Source organism: Rousettus aegyptiacus, unplaced genomic scaffold (assembly GCF_014176215.1).
Source record: "Rousettus aegyptiacus isolate mRouAeg1 unplaced genomic scaffold, mRouAeg1.p scaffold_m13_p_6, whole genome shotgun sequence".
NCBI lineage: Eukaryota > Metazoa > Chordata > Mammalia > Chiroptera > Pteropodidae > Rousettus > Rousettus aegyptiacus.
Genome location: NW_023416309.1, coordinates 25528147 through 25537691, shown reverse-complemented (window position 1 = coordinate 25537691; position 9545 = coordinate 25528147). Strand labels below are relative to the sequence as shown.

Genomic DNA, 9545 nt, shown 5'->3' with positions numbered 1-9545 from the left:
TTCCTGCAAGCAAAGGGGGATACGTGAAGGAAATGGATTTGGATCCAGGATGTTAAGAACTGTGCTCAAATGGATTTAACATTTTTGATTTGCCTTTCTTTGGTGTGAACGCATAGAGTTGCTGGAGTCCAAAATCCCATAAGTGACAGGACAAGTAGTCCTGGATGTCCTCGCTCGGTAATGAGAGGTGATGGCACAGGGAAAGCAGAGGGAAGCTATTATATCTCAAGTGAGGTATTTTAGGTAAAATGAGATTTCTAAAAGGAAACAAGAACATGATTACATAACCTGGCTACCTATCTTCTGAGATGTATGGAAAATATACTTGTGATATCATATTTATAAAATGTGGGCTACTGCTAATAGAAAGCCTGTTTCAAAATCTTTTCATAGTTACTGGAAATAAGATACTAAGGTTTTATGACTTTTTATCATTGGGGTCATTTTTTGAATTAAGAGCAGGTCAGCACACACTGGCAGTCACTATTATCTAATGATTGTGTTTGATCTTGTGAATTGCTACTACACCTGCCACACTCTTTCAGCAGATGCACTAAAAAAAGTCCCATTATAGTTGGATGGAATAACAATAGGGGCAGGGAGATGGGGATCCAGCTCTGCCACAGATTAGATATTTTTCCTTAGTCAAGTCACCTAAATTCTACGTACTTCTGTTTAGACTCTGAAATGAGTAAGTTATTCTGAACCTATACGTCTATTACTCAAAAAATGAACCAAAACTTATACTTCTTGGCCTACCAAATAGTAGAATGAAGGAATTAATCGAAAGCACAAATTAACCTCTTTATAATACACATTGTATCCCCTTTCTCTATCAAGTAGGTTGTCAGAGAAGTTGGAGAAAAGAAGGAATAGGGAGACCACTCACACAATTTGGAATGACAAAGCTGCCTTGTAACAAATCATTTAATTGTCAGTAGTGCTATCTGACAAGCTGAGCTGAAGATTAATGAAAGCCCTCTGGTTCCAAAATTTCATCATCTCAAAGAGGGGATTTTCCGCATTCAATCAATTTAGCCTACCCACAGTTATAATTCGACAGGACTGCGAATAAATGACCCATCTAAGGCACCCTCTTCTAGGCTTATGCCAGCCCAGCACATGGGATATAGACATGTGTTCAGCCCAAAATAAGCTTGAAAACTTGTACTCAGGGAATGATGTAGGGCAATTTTTAATCTGCCTCTATCTTTTATAACACAATTGATTTAATTTCTCTCTCCTTTTAATTCTTACTTTCTTCCAACCAGATTGTTCAATTTTCCAGTTAAACCAACTCCACTGTTTCAGTCACTGTCTGTAAGAGCTATCCACTTAAACAAATTGGTTTAGACTCACCATTTTGAGTCCACTTTATTTGTGCCTACTAATCTCATTTTAATGACAGGATTATTTATATAAGTTCTCCAGTTGTAGGTCTGTTGCAATGAGATAGTGTTAAGAGGCATTAGTTTTCAGATCATTAGCTCAGTGTTCCCCAACCATTTCACGTTTTTCATATGCTGGACACAACATGTGTGTGTGCTGGTGTCTGTGTGTACACACAACTTCATGCATGTGTGTAGGTCTGTGTATGACGGTGGGGACAGAGACAGGGAAAGCGAGAGAAACAGGGAAATCACTGGAGGAAGCAGGTTCTGAGATTGGTATGGTGCCTCATCCTTTCTTCCTTCCAGAGAGCCACCACCTTACAAGGCCTGGATGCTGTAAGATAAATCAATAAGTAAACAACGATGATTGAGAGATTAGAATGAGGATAAGTAAATATAAGGAAAAATAAAATATAAAGGAAAACTTCCAGATAATTGACAGCAGAGGTAAATAGTAAAGATCGAAAATTTATCTTAGAAACAAAGAAGGTCTTCAATGAGATTTCTTAAAAATCATTTTCACTTATACTATACATAAAATCAATTAATTTGAACTATACATCTAATTATGCCAAAACTATACTAGAGTTGTTTGAACCGTTTTGTCTCAATAAAGTCAGTTTTTCCAAATTAGTGTATGCCAAAGTTTAGTCATCCCAGAAACTGATTTCAAGCGACTAATGAAAGCATTACAAAAGCAAAAGGCACCAGGGAGCCTAAAGTTATTATACCTACAGTTTTTCTACTCTCATCTAGTTATATTTTCTTTTTCTATGCAATATAACCTTGATTGTGAGAAGATAAATCCAAAGCTCAATTAGAAATACTTAAGTCTCTTCCTGCACAACCGTGGAGCAATTAATATCTTTCTAATCTTAATGGCAATGCTAATTTTAGCTCAATCTTTGACCATATTTCACATGACCACCTTAATTTAGTGCTGTTCTCTGATCTAGTGATTCCAAATTTAAGGTTCTATACTGAGGATATGACAAAAGTTGGGAATTAGCATTTATATAGAAGATATTATTTTGGTCTGCTTTCAATTGGGAAAAATTAGAAATTAAATTATACAAATAACAGTTTAATTATACCTTCATACATAAAAATAAAATCAAGTGATAAAATTATATTTTCAAAAACTTTTAATGACAAGGGAAATACTCATGATATTCAAATTTAAATTAAAAATATTTAAAAATATTTAAATTAAATGGCAAAATACAATGTGACATAAACCTAATCAGGTGTGTAGATAATTTGTAAATTTAGTATATAAATGTTTATGTGTCTATATATAAATATATGTGTAAATACACATAAACATATTTACCAAAATGTTAAAAATAAAGATGCAAAAAAGTTAATACATTTTTTTGCTCCAGGCAGTGATATTATAAATTATTTTTTAAATTTTTTGTTATACTTATGGTACTTTCTAAATTTGCTATCATTCACATTTTTTACCTTTAGAATTAAAAATGAAATAACTTTAAGGCTCTCTGAGTCATAGGATTAACCCACTGCTCCAGTCTATTTTCATTTCACTGTGGTTTGAATTAGATCTATGTCATATAACTTCGTTCATCTCTGGAGGTATTTTAAAAATACAGATTCCAAGGCCCCATCCCTGACCTAATGAATCAGCCTCTTTAGTGACAGAGACTGGGACCCAACATTTTAACAAAGCTCCCAGGGTTTGAATTATCAAGCAGATTTTTTTTTTTTAACTGTGAGCTAAATAACAGATGCAAATGCCTCATGCCCTAACCATGGACCATCAGTGCTGTCAGAGATATTAGATGCCTTTCATTACAGAAACCACATTTTACCAAAAATGAAAATTAAGCCACACAACTAAATATTTACACAGTTAAGGGCATCACCCCAAGTCTCCTGATTTCAAATGTTCTGATTTCAGTATCTTGCATCCTTAAGTCCTTTGAATCCATAACTCTTTTCTAAAACCATTTACAATTTAGTTCATTCCCTAAAACAACAAAGATGTGTGTCCATATTTTGAGATAGTAAGTGTTCTTTGAAGGATAGAGTAAAAACATCACCCTGCAGCATTTCAAGCAGCTGCCAGTCATCAGGTAGTGACAATTCTTAGAACTGCTATCTACTTGAGCCAAACCCAGTTATCTGAAAGTGAAAAGGCTTCTGTTTTCATAGATATTCAAAATATGATTACAAGTAGAATGTGAAATAACTGAAAATGAACTTGATGTATTTCATTTATTATTTATGCATGTTAAAACATATTTATAGACAAATATTAAAAGTCTATATCAAAGTAAAAACATTAAAATATTATTTTCTGTTTTTAACTAATAGAGCTATTTATTGGGTTTCAATATGCTTACAGAGACTTTATTTACTGTATCTATGATCTCACAGTAAAACCGCCAGAAAACAGTAGAAAAGAACAAAACTTTAGTCACTGGCAGCAGGAAAGCCAGTATGAAAGTGAGACGGCACTGTGCCATGAGTCTGTCTCGTCTCCTGCCTAGACACTCCATGTAACAATCTCCAACTTATTATCCATAAGCTGTGTCCATAAGCCTGCACAAGGAGAAATATGGAATCTTGCTGCTTTCCCAGAACGGCACAAATTCTCTCCAAGTGAATTATAAAACTTTTAGTGTTCTGCTTTCCCGCAGCCTCTTCCTCTCCCTTTCCTATGGCTGACTTGACGCAACTGCTGGTGGAAGAGCTGGACTGAGGCTACGTGACACCAGCCCAAGACTCTTGAAGAGGATAAAATAGGTCTCAGGTCTTTAGCCTCTTTTGCTCAGACTAGAATTATTATAATCCTCTCTAGAAGAAAGTATCTCCAGTTTAGTATCCTAAAACTCTTGCGAGTTAAAATTAAGCAAAAATAAGCTATTAACATAAGATCACTGAATCACCAAAAAATAAACCAATCTCTCTCGCTCGCTCGCATGTGCGTGCACACAGTCTGCCCCCAAACACACAGAGAAGAAAGGCCATGAAAGGTCACAGAAATTGGCCGTCTGTAAGCAAGGAAGGAACCCTCACCAGGAACTGAATTCTGACAACACCATGATCTTGGATTTTCCAGCCTCCTGATCAATAAGAAAATTAATTTCTCTTGTTTAAGCAACTCAGTCTATGGCATATTGTTATGGCAGCCCCCGCAGACTAATATGAGTAAAAATGCTTAAGCATTAAAATGTTATAAAGTATAAAACCTCCAAATCAGAAGAGTAAAAAAACTAGAATAAAATAAATGCACAAAGGGTAAATAAATCACACACACACACACACACACAAAAAGAGACAAAGCATAAAAAAAAAGATTGTAACATCTAGATAGTAATTACAATGAACAAAAATGAAATAAATTCCCAACTTAGAATTTAAGTTCAGAAAAATAATTCAGGTATGCCTTTTATAAAAGAAAGACCCTCCGAAGTATAAAGTACTAGACAATTACTGACCAAAATATAATATCAGACTAAATAATTTGAAGAGGAAAAAAAAAAAAAACTTCCACTATAGCAGGGCTCTTAATGTTGGCATTACTAATAACATAAGGAGCTGTCCTGTGCAATGCAGGATGGTTATTAGTAACCCCATGTTCTATCTCCTAGATACCAGCTGAACCCCTTCCAGTTTTAACAGTCATATGTATCTCCCCATACTGCCAAATATGACATTACTGTTAAAAATGACATCCCTTACCTCTCAACCTTACTCTACTCACTCTCCATAGAAGAAAAACAGATTCTCTGATTGGAAACTCGGCAGAAGAAATTGACCCTCCTTGGCTCACCTCTCCCATTTTTCTGGGATCACACTGTCTGACTGCTCATAGAAAATGTTCTTTTTGAAGTTCTCTGCCACATGCCAATGCTTTTTATGACTGGTCAAAAAACTTAAGTCAGGAATATATATAAAATAAAACCACTTAGTTAACATATCAAGTTGTATTTTCCAACCTCACCTTTATCACCAAGACATGTAATATATTGCTCTCCATATATCTGACGACGATATCTATCTCTCATCTGGTTCAACTCAATGAAAACGAGTGTGTCTACAATGTTCTAAAAAGCAAATGAGATGGATTTTCTTATGTCATTATTGATATTTTAAAAACAAGAAAATTGCAGTTCTGAAGGTTAAGTAATTTGTCCAAAACCTGACAATCTTTTATCTATTCATTAACGCAAATACTTAAGTGCCTAGTATGTGTCACATTTGGTCTATAAAACAATGAATAATATAAACAGTCTCTACCCTAATACAGTATGAGAAACAAAGAAGTGACAAAAATCAAACATTAAATCAAAATAGAGGACAAATACATACAGAAAGAGCACCTAACAAACACAGACCTGGAGGGTAGAGAAAGCTCCATAGAAGAAGTGGTAGTAATTAATGGACAGAGAAGGGTGAAAGCAAAGGAAATGGTGGATAATGCAAAGTCTGTGAAGTCTGAAAGATCATGGCATGCCATCTCAGTTTGATGAGAACTACAGTAGGAGGGATCTAATAAGAGAAAGGCTAGGGAGAGAAGCAGGTACTAGATTAAGCAGTTTCTGATCAACCATGTTTAGGAGTTTGAGCTTAAACCCCAGGAAACAGAAAGCCAGTAAAATGTATTTTTAAGCTAGGTGGTAAAGTTATTATATTTGTATTTTCTTTAACAGATCCATCTGGCTAAAGTAGGAGAGGGAGAGATAAAAAACAACAAGTCCAGTCAGACGACTGATCCATCAGCTAGACAAAAGATGAAGGAAACTGGCAAAGCCAAGAAGACATACAAATGGCCAACAGACATATGAAAAGATGCTCAACTTCATTAGCTATTAGGGAAATGTACATCGAAACCACAAGGATACCACCTCGTACCTGTTTGAATGGCTATTATTTACGGGATAAGTAATAACAAGTGTTGGAGAGGTTGTGGGAATAAAGGAACTCTCATACGCTGCTGGTGGGAATATAAACTGGTACAGCCACTATGGAAAACAGTATGGAGGTTCTTCAAAAAACTAAGAATAGAATTACCATATGACCCAGGAACCCTTCTTCTGGATATTTACCCAAAAAACCTGAAAACATTTATCCACAAAGATATTTGCACACCGATGTTCACAGCGGCATTATTCATGGTAGCCAGGACATAGAAGCAACCGAAGTGTCCTACAATATATGATTGGATAAAAAATATGTCGTACAGATACAATGTAATACTACTCACCATAAGAAAAGACGGATAAATCTTGAGATAATCATGCTAAGCAAAATAAATCAGACAGAAAAAATTGAAAACCATATGATGTCATTTGTATATGGAATATAAAAGTGAAAGCAACAAATAAGACAGAGACTCACAGACACAGACAACAGTCTAATGGGTACTAGAGTGAAAGGGGAAGAGGGGAGGTAGATAAGGGTAAAGGGGGTCAAATATTTGGTGACAAAAGGAAATCTAACTTTGGGTGGTAAACACACAATAAAATACATGATGTATTGTTGAAAGTTATTTGATTTTATTAATCAATGTCACCTCAATAATTTTAATTTGAAAAAAAAATGAAGAAATCTGAACAAGTGGTGGCAATTAGATAAAGAAATATGGAAGGAGTCTCAACATGCCTCAGAAGTAAAATTAATTAGCCTTAACAGAAAAGGGTCAAGGAATGAAGAAGGATACCCAGATTTCTGGATGTATGGTGCCATTATCCATGTAGATGAGGAATACAGGAATCTAGTGGGGAGAGTAGGGCATCAGGGGAAGCCTGGAAGCTCATGCTTCAGTCTTAGGTTAAGCTTTAATTGTCTCTGGGACATTTAAATTAGTATGACAGAAAAGCAATAGGATTAATTTCTATTTGACAATGACCTTTTGAACAGTTGCTATGTATTACACTCTACACTATGCCCTGTGGATGAATAAGGAATAAGACATAGAATAATAGAATAAAGCATTGCTAGATTCTTAGAATCTAGCAAAAAAAAGATGTAAGTAGAACAACTAATTACAAGTGCACTGGTGAATGCTATAAGAGGGAAAGGCTAAAAAGGTGCAAGAGATATAACCTTATTGAAAGGTGTCAAAAGGCCTCCTTAAAAATTGATATGAAACAAAAAAAATCAAATTACATACCTAAGCTATAAAAATGTCAGGGTTACTTGTTAAGTTTTATCTTAAACTTATATTCATGATATGACATATCAAACTAGTGATAATTTAAGTTTTAAAAGATGTTATAGGACTGGTAACTGTCATGGTCATAGCTTTAACATAGAAACTTCCTAACAATCTGCAACAGCTTTCTCAACAATCACGTACTAGTACTAAGATATTTTGATGTGTTTTAAACTGGTATCCCTCTCAATATATTATTTAATGTATGGTCTAATATTTTAAGCATAAATGATCTTTCCACATTACTTACAAGTTCGATGATTAATTTCAGAAAAAGGAATTAACATTTCTTATCATGAAGGCATAAACTTAACTGTATTATCAGTATTCATGCAGAGGTCTAATAATAAAACAAAACAAGCAGTGTAATGAAATGGACTATAAGTTTCTAAACTTTTCTTCTTCTGTTCAATCCTCATCAGAATATCAGGCAAAATAAGGACTTTGCTCTGTTGTTTTTAGTCCTAGTTAATTAACTAGAATTCCTCTCTTAAAAAGCATACATGAGATCTTGAAATCAGTTATAGCACCTCCATAATAAACAGGCTGGAGATAAGAAAGGCGAAGACTGTACATTCTTCCACATATGGTATACAAATGAATGATTTTGAGGGTTTGACATGAAGTCCTTAAGAGGTCTAGTTTAGATTCTTTGGGCTTTATGTGTGGTGCTAAAAGTCATAAAGTGCAACAATTCATTAGTACCAGCAAGGATCAGAGACCTCTCGGACAACAGTGGCAGCTGTCGGCATTTTGTCAATAACCACGTGGGCAGCGTGAAGAAAGTATGGACGTAATATCAAGAGTGGACTGGTGTAAGTGGAGGAGAAGGCGAAGTACAGAATCATATAAATCCTCATGAAATCCTTGCTCTCTAGTCAGGTTAAACTTGACCCTTTCTTGATCTCATCTAATGGCACAGAAGACAGTTTAGAGCAACTTAAATCTCTCAGCCTCCTGTATATTACATTTAATTTTCTAGGAAATGAGAAGACCTGATTATTAAAATACCTGGTTCTCTAACCATGGGACTAGGGAGGTTTCTATTTTTGTCACCTCTCTGATTTATTTAAATTTTATACAATGAACATATGTGCCTTTTATAAACAGGGGAGAAATTAAATCATTTAATTCACTCTCTCGCTTAGCATATATAAATATATCAACAGACTCGAAATTATCTAAAAATCTTTTAAGGCTCTTAAAATGTACATAAATTCTAGGGAGCAACATATTCTTTTTCTTTTCTTTTTTTACACCTACAGCACCTGGTCTTCCTAGGTGGTCTCCCATCCAAGTACTAACCAGGCCTGACCCTGCTTAGCTTCTGAGATCAGACAAGATCGCGCACATTCAGGGTGGCATAAACATAGACTATATTATCTTTTTAATACTTTAAAATTATAACCTGGACAGAGCTACTGTGACTAACAAATAAAATAGCAACATTTTGGAGGCATTATTAGTAAACATTTTTGTATAGGTGTAAAAAGAAGAAAAATGCCAGAAGAAAAAATTAAATGGTGTTATATATCATAATCATCATCCAGTTGTTGGTATCAGAACTCTCCATATGATTAAACATTCTGAAATTTTGTGTTCTTAAATCATAAATTATCTGGCTATCTAGAGACTCAGCCCAACTATTCGATGGAACAGTTAAGAATGAACTTAAATATCTCTGATTAACAAAAATGGTCTATTTTCAGAAGACCTACAAAGACAACCACACAGTTTTTACATTCAAAACAATAATGTTTACTACTATTTTAGTACTTACAAAGCTCTAATCATTGTCTTCAGTGCAGCTTTTATGTACCATGTCATTTAATCTTCACTGCAATCATATAAAGAAGTTATTTACTCCCTCCCCATTACACAGATGTATAAACTGAGGCTTAGAACGAATGACTGACTTGCTCAAAATTGAACAAATAGTTGTAGAAGGGATCTGAACCAAGCTCTAATTC

At 34.7% G+C, this 9545-nt stretch overlaps 1 pseudogene; it reads right to left on the bottom strand.

Annotated features, from left to right (window-relative positions):
• Positions 1–8831: 8831 nt before the first annotated feature.
• Positions 8832–8950, bottom strand: LOC118604843 (annotated as a pseudogene).
• Positions 8951–9545: the final 595 nt, after the last annotated feature.